A 14,526-nucleotide genomic window follows, 5' to 3' on the forward strand; every position below is an offset into this window, starting at 1 on the left:
CATAAAGCTAAAGTATACGTAACATATTTGTAAAATAAATTGTAATTCTACTTAATTTAATCATTGGCTGTTTTTCATTGGATGGCCAGGTTTTCCAATAAACTATTTTAGCTCACAATACTGTATATGTACTTTGGTGAAAACAACACATATGTACTAATACTGAAAAACAAACACTAAAATTCTTTCAGGAATGTTATTTTGGGGAATTAATTAGTCCTAATTTCTGATAAATTTTACATCCTTCCACATTTAGCCCTCTGGAATGTATAACTATAATAATTAAAATCGGAAATTTCCCATGTTTGAATTAATTTAGAACTCAGATATATTCCTGTTGACGCTTGTCAACAGTAACACCCATGGCAGGCCACCTGTCCCTTCTCATTTTTTTGATAAACTCATCTCCCTTAGCTTTGAACAAAGACAAACTCTTTAACAGTTTATTTTTTATCCTCTCCTGTATCATTCTGTTGGGAATCTAACAGGTTTTATTCATTTTAGTGTATCCCCCTGCAAAAAAATGTATCTGTCTTCTCTTGCCCTTTTATACTCTGGCTTACGTTTAGTTTGCCTATTAAGTATTACATGGTACATTATCTCATAGTATTGTGTGTGGTACATATAACAAACAGATCAAATATTTTATCTGTTGCATGTAGTGAAAGTTGGTCATTTTTGATGCAGATTCACACATCGCTAAGTAATGTGAAAACAATTGTGCTTATAGTACTCAACATATTAAATCTATTCAGAGCATCCAGATTCCTCTGAGTTATTGTAGTGGCTTCAGTGAATTTCTGCTTTGCAATTACAGCTCTGGCATTTATAGAGGAGTTTGCATCATGGAAGATTAGAACTGACTTCCTGGAATAAAATTGTAATTTTATTCTTTTTGTGTGCTTTAAATTCATACACTACACTAATCAATATATTTTTGACTGTTTTGAAGCCTTCTCAAATTTCTCCTGAAGATTTGACTTCTGTAAAAGTAATGTTATCATTGTTTCCAAATATGATTCCATTCTTCTTTTTTTATTTCTTTTGTACTTAATTTATTTTTACAGGCAAAAGTCCAGCTTTATTATCTTTAAAAAGTGATCTTTATTCCAAGGGGGTTCAATTCAACATGTCAATTTGTGAGTCAAATACATCTTGGTCAGTGTTGCACCTTCCATGTTCCTTGCCCGTCTCTCTCAGTTTTTCCTTGCTCAAGATGAAGATGCACATTATGACCAAATTGTCAATCAAATAAACATACATCATGCTAATGGCTGTGAATGGTGAGAAAAAGATGGAGACTCAATTGTGATGAGTCCCTACAGTGGCTTCAGTGAGGAAAGCCTGATGTCAGCTGGAAAAAAAATCTCATTGACAAGCCTTTGTGCTGGATAATTAAAGATGGAAAGAAATAAATTAGGTAATTGTAGACATTGTCAGGAACCCTATCTTTCATAACTTAAAGTTTCCCATTGTCTTATAAGTAAATATTCCCCACATTTTTATTATAGCTGTCACTAAATTTTAATTAAGAAATTTTAATTTCTTCATAAACATTTCTGCTGCTAATAAATGCTATACCAGCTCTGTGTGTTCCTGAACTGTCTCACTCCTCATCACTCAGAACAGATCTTAGCAAATCAAAATATCTTATGTTGTTTAACTTAACTACCCACTTCAAAGATTTCCTAGTGTAAAGACTATGGAAATAGTTGCTAGCTTATTTTATAAGTAATGAAGTAACTATTTCACAAACACAAATATTTGGGAGACTTTGATGAATAATTTAATGGCAACAACACTTCATCTTCATAGGTAAAGTGAAGACACAAGTGCATGCATTTAATTATTATAGATAACCAATCTGGATAATCAAGCAAGCATTCTGTTCTTCAGTAGGAAACATTCTTCATGAATTGCTTTGGTAATAGCTTTACCTCTGCTTTACCTTGGTAGGAGTATTCAACTGTCTCTACATACTCGTAGTTAAATTACACTTGACTGAATGACTTATCCATGAGGGATTTTATGGTGAATTTTGAAGATTGCAATGGCCAGACAGAGCCTTGCAACTGCAGTACTAAAAAACAAGATGATATAAGACATATGATTCTATTAACAGGCTACAGATTTTTGTGTTGAAGTTTCTTACAAATGTATATTTGTAATAGTTTAGAATGGGCAAGATTCAAGATATAGCCCAATGGCTGATAAATGAATGATTCCAAAATAAGGTAGAAATTTCAGCAGTAAAATGTGATTTTAGTAGTGATCCCTCCTGGCCACATCCTCTCCAGAAAACTAGTAACAACAGATGCTGGAGGGGATGTGGCCAGGAGGGATCACTACTACCTACACTGTTGGTGGGAGTGCAAACTCATTCAACCACTATGGAAAGCAGTATGGCAGTTCCTCAAAAGACTAAACATAGAACTCCCCTATGACCCAGCAATTCCACTACTTGGCATTTACCCAACCATCCAGAAACAAGGACAGACTAAATCTAGTAGCACAACAATGTTCATTGCAGCACTATTTACCATAGCATAGATATGGAACCAACCCAGATATCCCTCAGTTGATGAATGGATCAAGAAGATGTGGTATTTATACACAATGGAATTCTAGGCTGCTGTCAGAAAGAACGACATCACTCCATTTGTTAGGAAATGGAAAGACTTAGAAAAAATCATATTAAGTGAAGTAAGCCAGACTCAAAGGAACATAGGCTCAATGGTTTCCCTCATTTGTCATAATCAGTAGAAACATTGGGCTCTTCTAGCGGAGATTTGCAATAGAGCACAACCTAGATACATAAGGCCATATAGAATGACGCTAAATGAAAGGACCTCTAGGATATAGAAACAAAAGCCATATAATGAGTGACTGTTGTCCTTAATGTACTATGTTATCTCTCATCTCTTTTTCTGTCCCTTGATTATCTCATATTTTTTACAGTATTTTACTTTGTTATTTGATATATTAGCTATATGCGTTATTTGGTTATTTGAAATTGGATAGGGAAGGTGGTAAAACAAGATGAGGTGTGGGGGGGAGAGAAATGGGGACCAAGACATGAGAAAGGGTATCAATGTATGTGAAGCAATGCATCTTCTATCTATCTTCTATATAACCCTTCTATTAATTACAATAAAAATATATGAAAAAAATGTGACTTTAAAAAATATCAGGTCCTGGGGCTGGAACTCAGGGTCCAGGAACTTCTTTTGCTCAAGGCTATCCCTCTATCACTTGAGCTACAGCTCCACTTCCAGTTTTTTTTCTGAGTAGTTTTTTAGACATAAGAGTCTCACAGATGTTTCTGCATGGATTATCTTTGAACTGCAATTCTCAGATCTTAGCCTCCTGAGTAACTAGGATTTGAGTCATGAACCACTGGCATCTGGCTTAAAAAATGAGTGTGTGTGTGTGTGTGTGTGTGTGTGTGTGTGTTTATAATCCCAAATCCAAATCTATTTTTATTTGACTACAAATTTTTGCTGAGAATAAACTTAAAATGTTGTATATAGTGCAGAAATTTTTCTGACTTAAAGCATAATGCAAAATCCATATACAATTGTTTCTGCGCTTATTTTAACTCAAAGCTTAATTCTGTAGTTCTTTTTAGCAGTCTTAATAGGAATACCATAGGCCCGGAACATAGCAATCAATATGAAATCTATTTCACTGGTGATAAACAAATGGCTAGTTTTTATTCACATTAGCAACTACTGTGGCTGAGAAGTGAGTGAGCGTGTATTTGCCAGTGATTTTCTTACCATGAAATTGCTTATGTCATGCACTTCAGAGACTCAATTTGAGTAAAGATTTCTCAGTGAAGAGTATAACAAATAAGCAAGAGAGAATTGGAATGAGCTCAGACATCATGGCAAAGAATCAAGTTGATAGGAGATAGAAAAGGAAGGAAAAAAGGGTGACTTCACACACATTTTCATCTGCCTGAAATACAAAGGGAAAATGCTTAGGAATGAAAATTCCCATTCCCTTGGATAAAATGATCATTAACAGTATTGAAAGCATTGAATAACTCAGATGTACTCTGAGGTTTATAACAATCACTTTCAGATGTTATAGGCTCAGAGGTATTTTAACCCTAACATACCATTTCAGGAAAACCTTAGCTCTTTTGATGGTTTAGTATCTTTAAAATGTCTTTCATTATTGAACATAAAAAGAGTCCATGATGATTTTGACCATATAGGAAATGTCTACTGTTTCAGTAAAAATGATGCTGTTTCCCATTTCAGAGCTCTCTAAGAGAATATGTATACTTCTCACTGATTTATTTATCTGTGCTAGATATAGCTGGGCTTTGGTGTTTTAAAAAATCTTTCCCTCAAGGAATTCGTAGTGTAATGTCACTAGTAGATAGTTATATTCATTTAGAATTTAGAAATGAAAGTCTCTCTCAATATATGTATGTACATATATATTTATATATAAAGTTATATGTAGTTCTATATAATTATTATTTATGTTGTTACATACATACTGATATTTATAGTTATATATACTTATATATAGTTTTAAATATAGTTATATAACTGTGTATAACTATATGGTTATATAGTTATATATACTTATATCTATATATATTTATAATCATATATATTTAAATATACTTATATACAGTTACATATATTATATATAGGTACATATACATATATTTAAATATGCTTATATCTAAATATATACTTATAATTATATAACTATATATAAATAGATTTACAATTATAATGATATCTATTCTTATAGTTTTATATATATATAAACAAAAGAAACTATATATTGTTAAAGGAAAACAAGTCTTTTAATTATTTTCTATTTTCAGATTCTTTTTATTTGAGTCAATGCAGCTCTGGGCTAAGTTTTATGGTCCTTACATTCTTTTTTTTTGGTTATTTTTACCTTTCTTTTTTTCATATATTTTTATTGTAATTAATAGAAGGGTTACATTATATTCACCAGATAGAATGTGTATTACTTCACAAATATTGATACCCTTTCTCATGTCATGGTCCTTATTTCCCTCGCCTCCTTCCCCGGGGTCCTTATATTCTTGATTTGCCAAAATATTTATAATATTTAAAGGCATAAAACTATCACTGATGCCTATACTAACTGAACTTAAACTTAACTGTCTTTGAGCCAAAGCAATTGTACCCCTAGTGAATGAAATGCCTGGATGCACATCCAGACCTGTTGGTTCCAGATCCCAAGTTCCTAATTACTAGCTTAATCTTTTTCTTTATGTAAGAGTTAAGTCATAGTGCATACATGCAGGTATATGCATGTTCAATTTAAAAATCTTTTGTAATTCCTGTCTAAATTTTTATTCTCAATTTGCATTCTGTTTTATATAATTTATTAATATGTTCTAATCACATAGTTGCAAACTATTAAAATTAATATCAAAGATAGCAAATAAATATTTGAAGCTGGGTGTTTATATCAAAATGTTTTATAACCCTAATCACAAAAATCTCTTTTCAAACCACACCTATCCTTTGCAAGTATTAGAATTTAAATGTGATGGGTTTAGCTTCAAAAAGTGATCTGCAATGGTTTTGCCTCTGTAAAATATGCCTTCATTGTATTGTAAAGTTTTAAGAATATGTGAATGCGTGACCCCCTTTCAAATATCACATAATGATGGAGAAAAAGTGGACATCGGAAACTGTAATACTAGCTACTCAGGTATCTGGGATCTGAGGATGACAGTTCAGAGCCAGCTGAGGCAAGAAAGTTTATGAAACTCTTATCTACAGTTAACCACAGGAATGTTGATAAGTGTGAAGAAGTATAAAAGATAAATATGTCAGTAAGATACAAATTTAAAAGTGGAAATACTTGGGCCGAGAAATTGGCCTAGTAGTAGAATGCTTGCCTAACATGTATGAAGACTCAGGTTCGATTCCTCAGTACCACATCCATAGAAAAAAGTCAGAAATGGTGCTGTGGCTCAAGTGGTAGAGCTTTAGCCTTGAGAAAGCCCAAGGACAGTGCTCAGGCCCTGAGTTCCAGGCCCAGGATTGGTAAAAAAAAAAAAAAAAAAAACAGTGGAAATGCTTGTCTACATAGACACATACACACATTGTGTGTGTGTGTGTGTGTGTGTGTGTGTGTACATATGTGTGTGTGTGTGTGTGAATGTGTATACATATATTTTTTTTTTCTTTTGGTCATGGGGCTTGAACTCTGGGCCTGGGCACTGTCCCTGAGCTCTTCAGCTCAAGGCTATTACCATACTCCTTAAGCCACAGTGCCACTTCCAGTTTTCGAGTGGTTAATTGGAGATAAACTAACCAGGGTAGCTATGAACTACAAACCTCAGACTTCAGCCTCCTGAGTTGCTAGGATTACAAGGCATGAACCACTGACACCCAGCCATAGCCAAATATTTTAAAGTAAAATAATAATTAGTTACCCTATCAAAAGTTAATGTGGAATAAGCCTTTATTTACAAGACTTTATTATTATACAGGCCTTTATTTAAAAGTTTTTAAAGTACTTTTGTAATGGGGTAAAATTTCCTTGAATGTTAAACAGGTGATTTTTAATAAATAATAATTAAAACCATTATAAAAAATGGTAATATACTAAAAAAAGGGGAAAAACTAGGTTCTTGTTTGATTATTCAAAAAATTAACATAGTGAAATTTTAGTGCCAAGGGACTAATAGAACCTAAAGTGAATCCACTTTTTACAATTGAACAGTACTCTTCATAATACAAATTGGAACCTGATCCTATTTACATTTCTGTAAGTTATTTTTGTAGTGAATATATAAATTCTGGTCTCCAAAAATAATGAATACAGTATTACTTTAAAACATCAAATTACCTTTACAATACATGACTAATGCTAGCTTTGAAAACTCACGTTTAAGCATCTTTAAGTTACCAGGAATGGTGTAGCACATCAGTTATCTCAGCAGTGACAAGGCAGAGCAGGAAGATGGAAGATATGAGGGCAACCTGAACTGCTTCCAAGTTCTAACTAGCAAGACATGATCTCAAAAGAAAAAAACAAACAAAAATAACAATCAGGTAAAAACTTAACTTAGGGAATATTTATCTTTATTTTTTATTTCCTCCACCACTATAGTACTTTAAAAAGTGTTATTATTAAAATTTAATTTTTAATTACAATAACACTGGAAAAATTACATGGTTAGAAGATTATGGAGAGTTTTGCAGACTAGCTTAATGCAATTTTTAAAAACTCAGTGCAGTTTTACAAGCAAGATTATATTTTGCTGCCTGAGTCCCTAATTATTACACTCAGAATTATGTACTAGTTCCCTGGGACTCTGCTGGATATTCACAGGATCAGGAATCTAACAGGCAAGCGCTACCATCCATAGAGCCTTACCGAACACTCAGGCTTTTCCCACCCGAGCAAATTTCAGCCTCGCTCAAAGATTCCCTGGACTGTAGTATCGAATCCAACTGTAATCTACCTGAATTTCAGATTTTATCTTGAACTTTGTTTTTCCAGATCCATAGACAGTAAGGTAAATGAAAAAATGCTTTTTGGACTTGTTTACATTTTATATATGATAGATGACAGATAGATAGATAGATAGATAGATAGATAGATAGATAGATAGATAGATAGATAGATAAGATTATATGGAATTGGCTCACATGATTATAGAGAAAGGAAAATCTCAAGATCTGCCAGGTGCAAAAGCAAACTGGAGACACAGGAGTTTAATTTCACTGACTCTAAAGACCAAAGAACTAATGGTATAGTTTCCATTCAAAAAGTGACAGCTTTGAACCACAGGAAAAAAATGGATATTTCTGTTTGAGTCTAAAGAGAATGGAAGATCCATTTCACAGGACAAAGGCCCAAGTTTTCTTTTTTTATTTAATTTAATTTTATCAGAAAGGAAATGTACAGAGGGGTGACAGTTACACAAGTAAGAAAGGAGTACATTTTTATTTAAACAGTGTAATCTTCTTCCTCCTTTTCTCCTGCTTTCTTTGGTTGAGGCTTGTAATTATTTTTATGAGAATCACCCTCTTTAGGGAGGGCAATCTTTATTCAGTCTCCCCATTGATATGGTAATGTCAGCCAAACAACAAGCATTGCTTTTAGTCCAATATCCCAGAACTCATGTTGACATCATTAATTAATCTTCTGGATATATAAACAAGTAATTGTCTTAATGGCTATTTCTGTATTCTTTGTATTCAGTAGCTGAAGACTCTATTTTTCTTAAGTGTTTATTTCTACATGAACCTTACAGAAAACTGATTGGAAAATATTTGAGGCAATGTCATGCTGTTCATAACTAAGTGATAGTTGTGGAGATTAGATGGTTTGCAACTATTATGAGACTAATGATAAACAAATCAATAAGTTTGTGCATAACCTTTAATTGTGAAAGTTATTAACAGCTTCATTTGGAGAATAACTTTAATCCTATATTCCCCCCGCATTCATAGATAAAATCACTGATACAAAATATACAAAATACTGTGGTATAATTTACTTATAATCATCAAAACTTTCCATTTCCAAATGTCCACTAAATACTGAAATATTTAAAAACCAACAAATAACAAACTTACAATGTACACATAAATAGATGTTTAAATGTACTTTAATGAATTTTTCTTCCTTGAATACTAGTGGATATTTATATATGCACATATTAAATTTTATTTTGAGTAAAGTATAAACAGCCTAACTGATTAAGTGCATTCTTAGCTTTAGATTGATACTAGAAAGAAAAGTAATCTAACAAAATACTTTGAACAGCTGTCCTGCTCCTCAAGAATATTTTCTAGGGCTGTGAGTATAGTTTCCTTAGGGGTAGAATGCTTGCTAGTATAAGAAATGATCTGAACAAGGTTACCAGAAATTCAGGGCATCTAAGTTGATCTCAATACTTATGTCTGGACAGAGAAGAAATCAGGCACAACTCAAATACAGTGAAAATGATAGGAATATTTATTAGGAAAAAATATAGCAGAGATAAACAGCACGTATTATAGACATGCTACAAAGGAAGAAAGTTCTTTAGCCCTTCACAGCCATTTTGCTCCATCTTTGGCATTACAGTAGAGGCCTTGGGTTCAATAATTGGAATTGGAGTTCTTGAAGACAACTTTCTGATTGGAGGGTCTACTTTCTCTTCTAAGGTTTTGTACTTCCACCTTACTTTTTCAGACTTGTCTTCCTTTCTTACTCATTCCTTTGTAGCTTCCTGCTTCAGTTTCCTTGACAGGCAGGTTTTGGTTTATCAGTTTTTCCTGTCTTATGCAAGATGTCTAGGCCACAATTACCTTGTGCCTGTTTTCATAATAACTCATAGCAATAACACACACACACACACACACACACACACACACGCATGCACACGCACACACACACACACATTGTACAAGTATAAAATAGTATATTTTTGCAAATCATTTTTAAATGTATCAATTTATAGGATGCCTAATGTCAAAGAGAGTTCAAAATAAAAAGTAGTAAAAATTACTACAGTACAATTATAAGTGGCTAAAATTCAATTAAATTTACATTGAATATGTTACTTTCTATACTTTTTATGTATTATCTTAACCTCAACTATGGCATTTACTGTATTAGTATTCCTATTTTCACCTAAGGAATTCAAATTGTAGACGTTGAGTATAATATATAAGTTTATATGTCAGTAGATGAGAATTTAAATCTCATTCTAGACAAATGATTTATTTTGATCAATGTCTTGATTGGTAATATTGTTGTATGAACACTCATTTGTACAACTTACTTAAAAAGCAAAAAATATTGTTTAAGTGGTTTATGTTAAGCCAAAGAAAATCTTTGCTTATGCAGAGAAATATAGGTTGCATGGTTTTGCTTATTTGTGGTAGCTAGAATGTGCCTATAAACCAATAAGTAAAATCTTTATTTTTAATATAGACATATCATAATCTCCTTAACAATGGTAAATTGATATCCATTAAGTGTTGAATCTAACGCTGAAAACAATACCTATTATTGTTTGGTAAATGAGTGACAAAAGTAGTGAATTGCAAATTATGTGTTTAAAAATCATACATGATTATTAGTTAATAAAATTACTACACAGACTATGATGCCATTTGTAAATGTTATAAAATTAATTTGAGCAATATCAGCATTATTGATATAGGTATTATGACACTATGGCACAGAATGATGAAACATATTATTAAAAATACCATTAATATGTGATGTTTTATCTATGGCTTTCTGAATATAAGAAATTACAGTAAGACATTTAGCAGTTTATGAGTTTATGTACTAGCACCAATTATTCTTCCCAATAGTATTTGGATTTAGAAAAGTTACTGATGGTTAGTGACTTGTTCGGTGTTACCTAGAAAATCAGTCACATATAGAGTCTTGATTTCTGCTGTTGCTTCTGTTTTTCTATATAAAGTTACTTTTATTGAAGTATCTGACAACAGAATTATATAAACATATGTTGAAAATTAAGGAAAAGTAAAAGTATTATTTGATTAAAATATAGAGTATTCGAGGCAGCAAGGCTCATACCTGTAAGCCTAGCTGCCTAGGGGCCTGCGATCTGAGGACTACAGTTCAAAACCAGCCCAAGCAGGAAACTTCACTGCACTCATTGCTGATGACACACCACAGTGTTAGAAATGGGACTATGTGTCAACTTGATAGAGCACTAGCCTTGAGCTACAAAGCTCAAGGACAGAACTAAGTCCCTGAATTAAAATTCCAGCACTGGCATATGTATATGTTCATGTGTATCTGTACATATGTGTACAGATATGTATATGTATGTGAATATACATACATGTATGTATACAGATATACACATATACAAATATATATGTAAACAGAGAAGGAAAATGACAGATAATGTCTATAATTGAAGAATAAGTTTTTAATCAGATTCTTAATTCTCTGTGTGTGACTTTGTATGCAAAGTTGTTTGAATCACGCTCATCAGAATTCTGTCTTATAAATACAAGGTTTTTGTCTCCTCAGCTACTGTAAAGTATGCCTATTAATCCTGCTGGAATTTAATAGCATTTACAGGCTAAATTAGCTTTAGTGCTTTCTTCTTTGTGAAGAGAGTGGCGCAGCTCCTTAACAGGTATACTTGACATACTAACATCTACATTCTTTATCTTTCCTTCTTCAAAATCTCCACAAGCTTCTGGCTGAATGAAACTGAAACTTTAAAATTCCCTTTTACCCAATGGGCATTATTAGCTCTATTCCAACTATATGCACATCGCTGTGCCTTCTTATTAACTTTAACTCCCTTTTCTCTTTCCAATTTGAATTTCTGTCTTTGGAATTATTTGTGACTGGATTTAATTACATTCCAGGCAATTGTATGGAAATGCCTTTCAAAAAACTGTGGAACTTTTACAATAATCTTTCTTGCACTGATGCTTATTGTAAGGAGGAATGTCACAGGAAATATATACAGAACAAAGACAAATTGATTGTATAACTATGCAGGTTTAAATCTCTAGTCCTTCCCAATACCTGGGAGAACTTTTACTTTAAAATCTCTACTATGATATGTGGGCCATGCCTATTCCCCCCTTTTCTAAATTTGACTGTAAGTATCAAAAGTAAAGCACAAAGAGAGAAAAAGACTTGTGTCTTTAGAGGGCTAAAGGAGACAAAAGCAAAAATTCCTTTGAACTACATTTACACAGCTATTAAAGAATTATGGAAGACGTTGGGCCCAGGCTACTGTAATCCTGGCTAATATGGAGGCTAAGATATGATTTGGGTTTGAAGCCAGTCCAAGCAGGAAAGTCCCTGAGGCTCATCTCCAATTAACTAGCAAAAAGCCCGAAGTGGCAATGTGGCTCAAGTGGTAGAACATGAACTCATGGACAGTGTCCAGGCCTAGAGTGAAAACCCCAGGGCTCATGCCTATAATCCTATCTACTTTAAGGACTGAGATCTGAGATTCATGATTCAGAGCTTGCAGGTAGAAAAGTCCAGGAGATTCCTTTTTTGCTTTTTTGATTTTGTCAGTCATGGGGCTTCAACTCTAGGCCAGGGCGCTGTCCCTGCGCTCTTCAGCGCAAGGCTAGTGTTCTACTACTTGAGTCACAGCACCACTGCCGATTTTCAATTGGAGAGAAGAGTCTTTCTGGCTACCGGCTCCGTGAAGTTTGTATTTCCAATGCCAAAAGTGAAGCTGTGACTCAAATGTAAGAGACATACTAGAAATTGAAGCCCGAAGTTCAAACCCTAGTACTGACAAGCAAATATGTAAAAAAATGAACACTGAACCTTGAAATCAGAAAACATAGGCCACCGGTAGACACTTAAATCCTCCAGAGAGAAAAGAGTGGAATAAGTGGAGGTAACTTTTAATATACCCATCTTTAACATCTTTAGAAATTACGTGTGTAAAAATTACTTTAGAATCTCATAAGCAGGAGATTAAGAAAGTTTTCTAGTAGCTGAGACATGATACACGGGAATTAATTACATTAATAATTTAGGGTCTATAAAAGTGTCACATATAGCATTTTATTTAATTAGCTCTCTTTTGTTTTATTTTAGTGTAAAAATAGTGCTATGACTTTTTATGGATTTTCTCATTACCCTGGCCCTCAAAATCCGTTTTTTCCTATGAGATCTTAAATACCACCGTGTCAGTTCTCGCCTGTTAGTAATTCAGCAAGATCCTAACTCTCATATTTGTGAAAGACATTATTGATCCACAAGCTGCTTTTGAAATATGATTTTTTACCTGGGCTTGAGTCACTTTGTAATAATTACATTTATTGAGTTACTGCTATGAATTAGCTCCTTTACATACATTATTGCATTTAATCTTTGAAACAGTTCTGTAATAAATATTTTCATTTACATTTAACAAATGAGGAAAGTGAGGTTCAGAAGAGTCAGGGACTTGCTCACAATTTGCATAAAGATTATGGCACAGGATTGGTATTCAAGCCAGTTTTCCCTCCATATTTTCCTTTTACTACAAAGGCACACATTTCCTTTACTACAATTCAGGAAAAGCAAATAAGACATATGAGGAATGTAAAAATATGCATTTTGAACTGAAATGATGTAGGTTTTTGCTTGCATGCTTTCTTTCTTTCTTTCCTTCTTTTTATTTTTATTTATTTATTTATTTATTTATTTATTTATTTATTTATTTATTTATTGCCAGTCCTGGGCTTGAGCTCAGGGCCTGAGCACTGTCCTTGGACTTTCTCAAGGCTAGAGCTCTACCACTTAAGCCCACTCCCACCACTCAGCACCATTCCCAGCTTTTTCTATGTATGTGGTACCGAGGAATCGAGCCCCGGCCTGGTCTTCCTGCATGCTAGGCAAGCACTCTACCACTAAGTCAAACTCCCGGCCCTGATTTGTTTCTTTTTTGTTACCTGTTTTGAAGTGATGACCAAATTCAAGCTGAATATTTCACTGTATTAAAAACTGAAGATTCTACATAAAAATATGATTTGTCTTAGCTTCATAAATTTAGACCTTGTAATTCATAGTATGAATGGGTCAGTAATAGGAAACTCAGAAATTAGGCATTGGTTGCATTTGAATATTTAGCAATGCCTTACAGATGTTCAATTCTGCATCAGTTTTTCTTTCCCACCTGTATGAGGAATACTGTTTCCTTGGGGAAATTTTAATTCAGATTCCTGGATCATACCCCAGAGCTACTCCAGGATGTTTTTTATTTCCATTCTCCTTGATTTTCAGGTTACTGAAAATGCTTTCAAATTAGTAAAGCCACTCTTGTCTAGAGAAAAGAACACTGGGAAGTGAATGAGAAAGACTTACTAACTCTATTATTCAAAGTGACTGATTTAAACCAGGTTGATATATCATTTGATTTTTTATTATTTCTAAAACTATGCAATTTTTAATACTTTACTGCCTCACTGTTTTGGACAGAGTTGAAATTCAGCACAAAATGGTTACATTATAAGAAACCTCTACCATATCTTTTGTTAATTTTATGGATATTTGATAAAAAATCTGTTGTTACCTTTGGGAGAATGGGTGTTGTAGTCACCTTAATCTTCAGGAATGTAGTACATGTTTTACAGTAGCAAAGTTTCCTTTTGTGCACAGAAACTTAAAAATTTTGCTAAGGTCACGAAGTTACAACTTTGGAGGGGTGAAGGAAGAAAGGTGAAACAACGTGGGAAAGGATAGCAATGTTCAAGAAATAATGTACACACTAGCTTACAAATGTAACTCTAACGCCTCTGTACATCACCCTGACAATAAAATGAAATGAAAAAATGAAAAAAATAAATAAACTAGGAAACTATTTGTTTCATAGTACATATGTATATATTTATCCATACAATTTCATATCCTATGAGATTTTTAATTTTATATATAATATTACTGAATGTTTAGTGACATTTTTCAAATGGCATTATAATTTATAGGTTTAAATGTCATTATCTACTTCCTTCTTTAATATTTTATGTCACTAATTTATATTTATTTTCACATAGGTAG

At 33.1% G+C, this 14,526-nt stretch overlaps 1 protein-coding gene and 1 long non-coding RNA gene across 2 annotated transcripts in view; one reads left to right on the forward strand and one right to left on the reverse strand.

The window, feature by feature from the left end:
- The window catches only part of Naaladl2 (N-acetylated alpha-linked acidic dipeptidase like 2), an 855,862-nt gene that overhangs the window by 753,719 nt on the left and 87,617 nt on the right, over positions 1–14,526 (forward strand). The window lies entirely within an intron of this gene.
- LOC150068940 (uncharacterized) overlaps positions 1,238–14,526 on the reverse strand; it is a 35,686-nt gene continuing 22,397 nt past the window's right edge. The window contains exons 2-3 of the long non-coding RNA XR_016535001.1: positions 6,904–7,035; positions 1,238–1,387 (exon numbers count right to left, since the gene is read on the reverse strand). This is a non-coding gene — a long non-coding RNA (uncharacterized LOC150068940). The remainder of the gene's footprint in view (positions 1,388–6,903; positions 7,036–14,526) is intronic.

This window comes from Megascapheus bottae, chromosome 1, assembly GCF_031878675.1.
Source record: "Megascapheus bottae isolate mThoBot1 chromosome 1, mThoBot2.hap1, whole genome shotgun sequence".
NCBI lineage: Eukaryota > Metazoa > Chordata > Mammalia > Rodentia > Geomyidae > Megascapheus > Megascapheus bottae.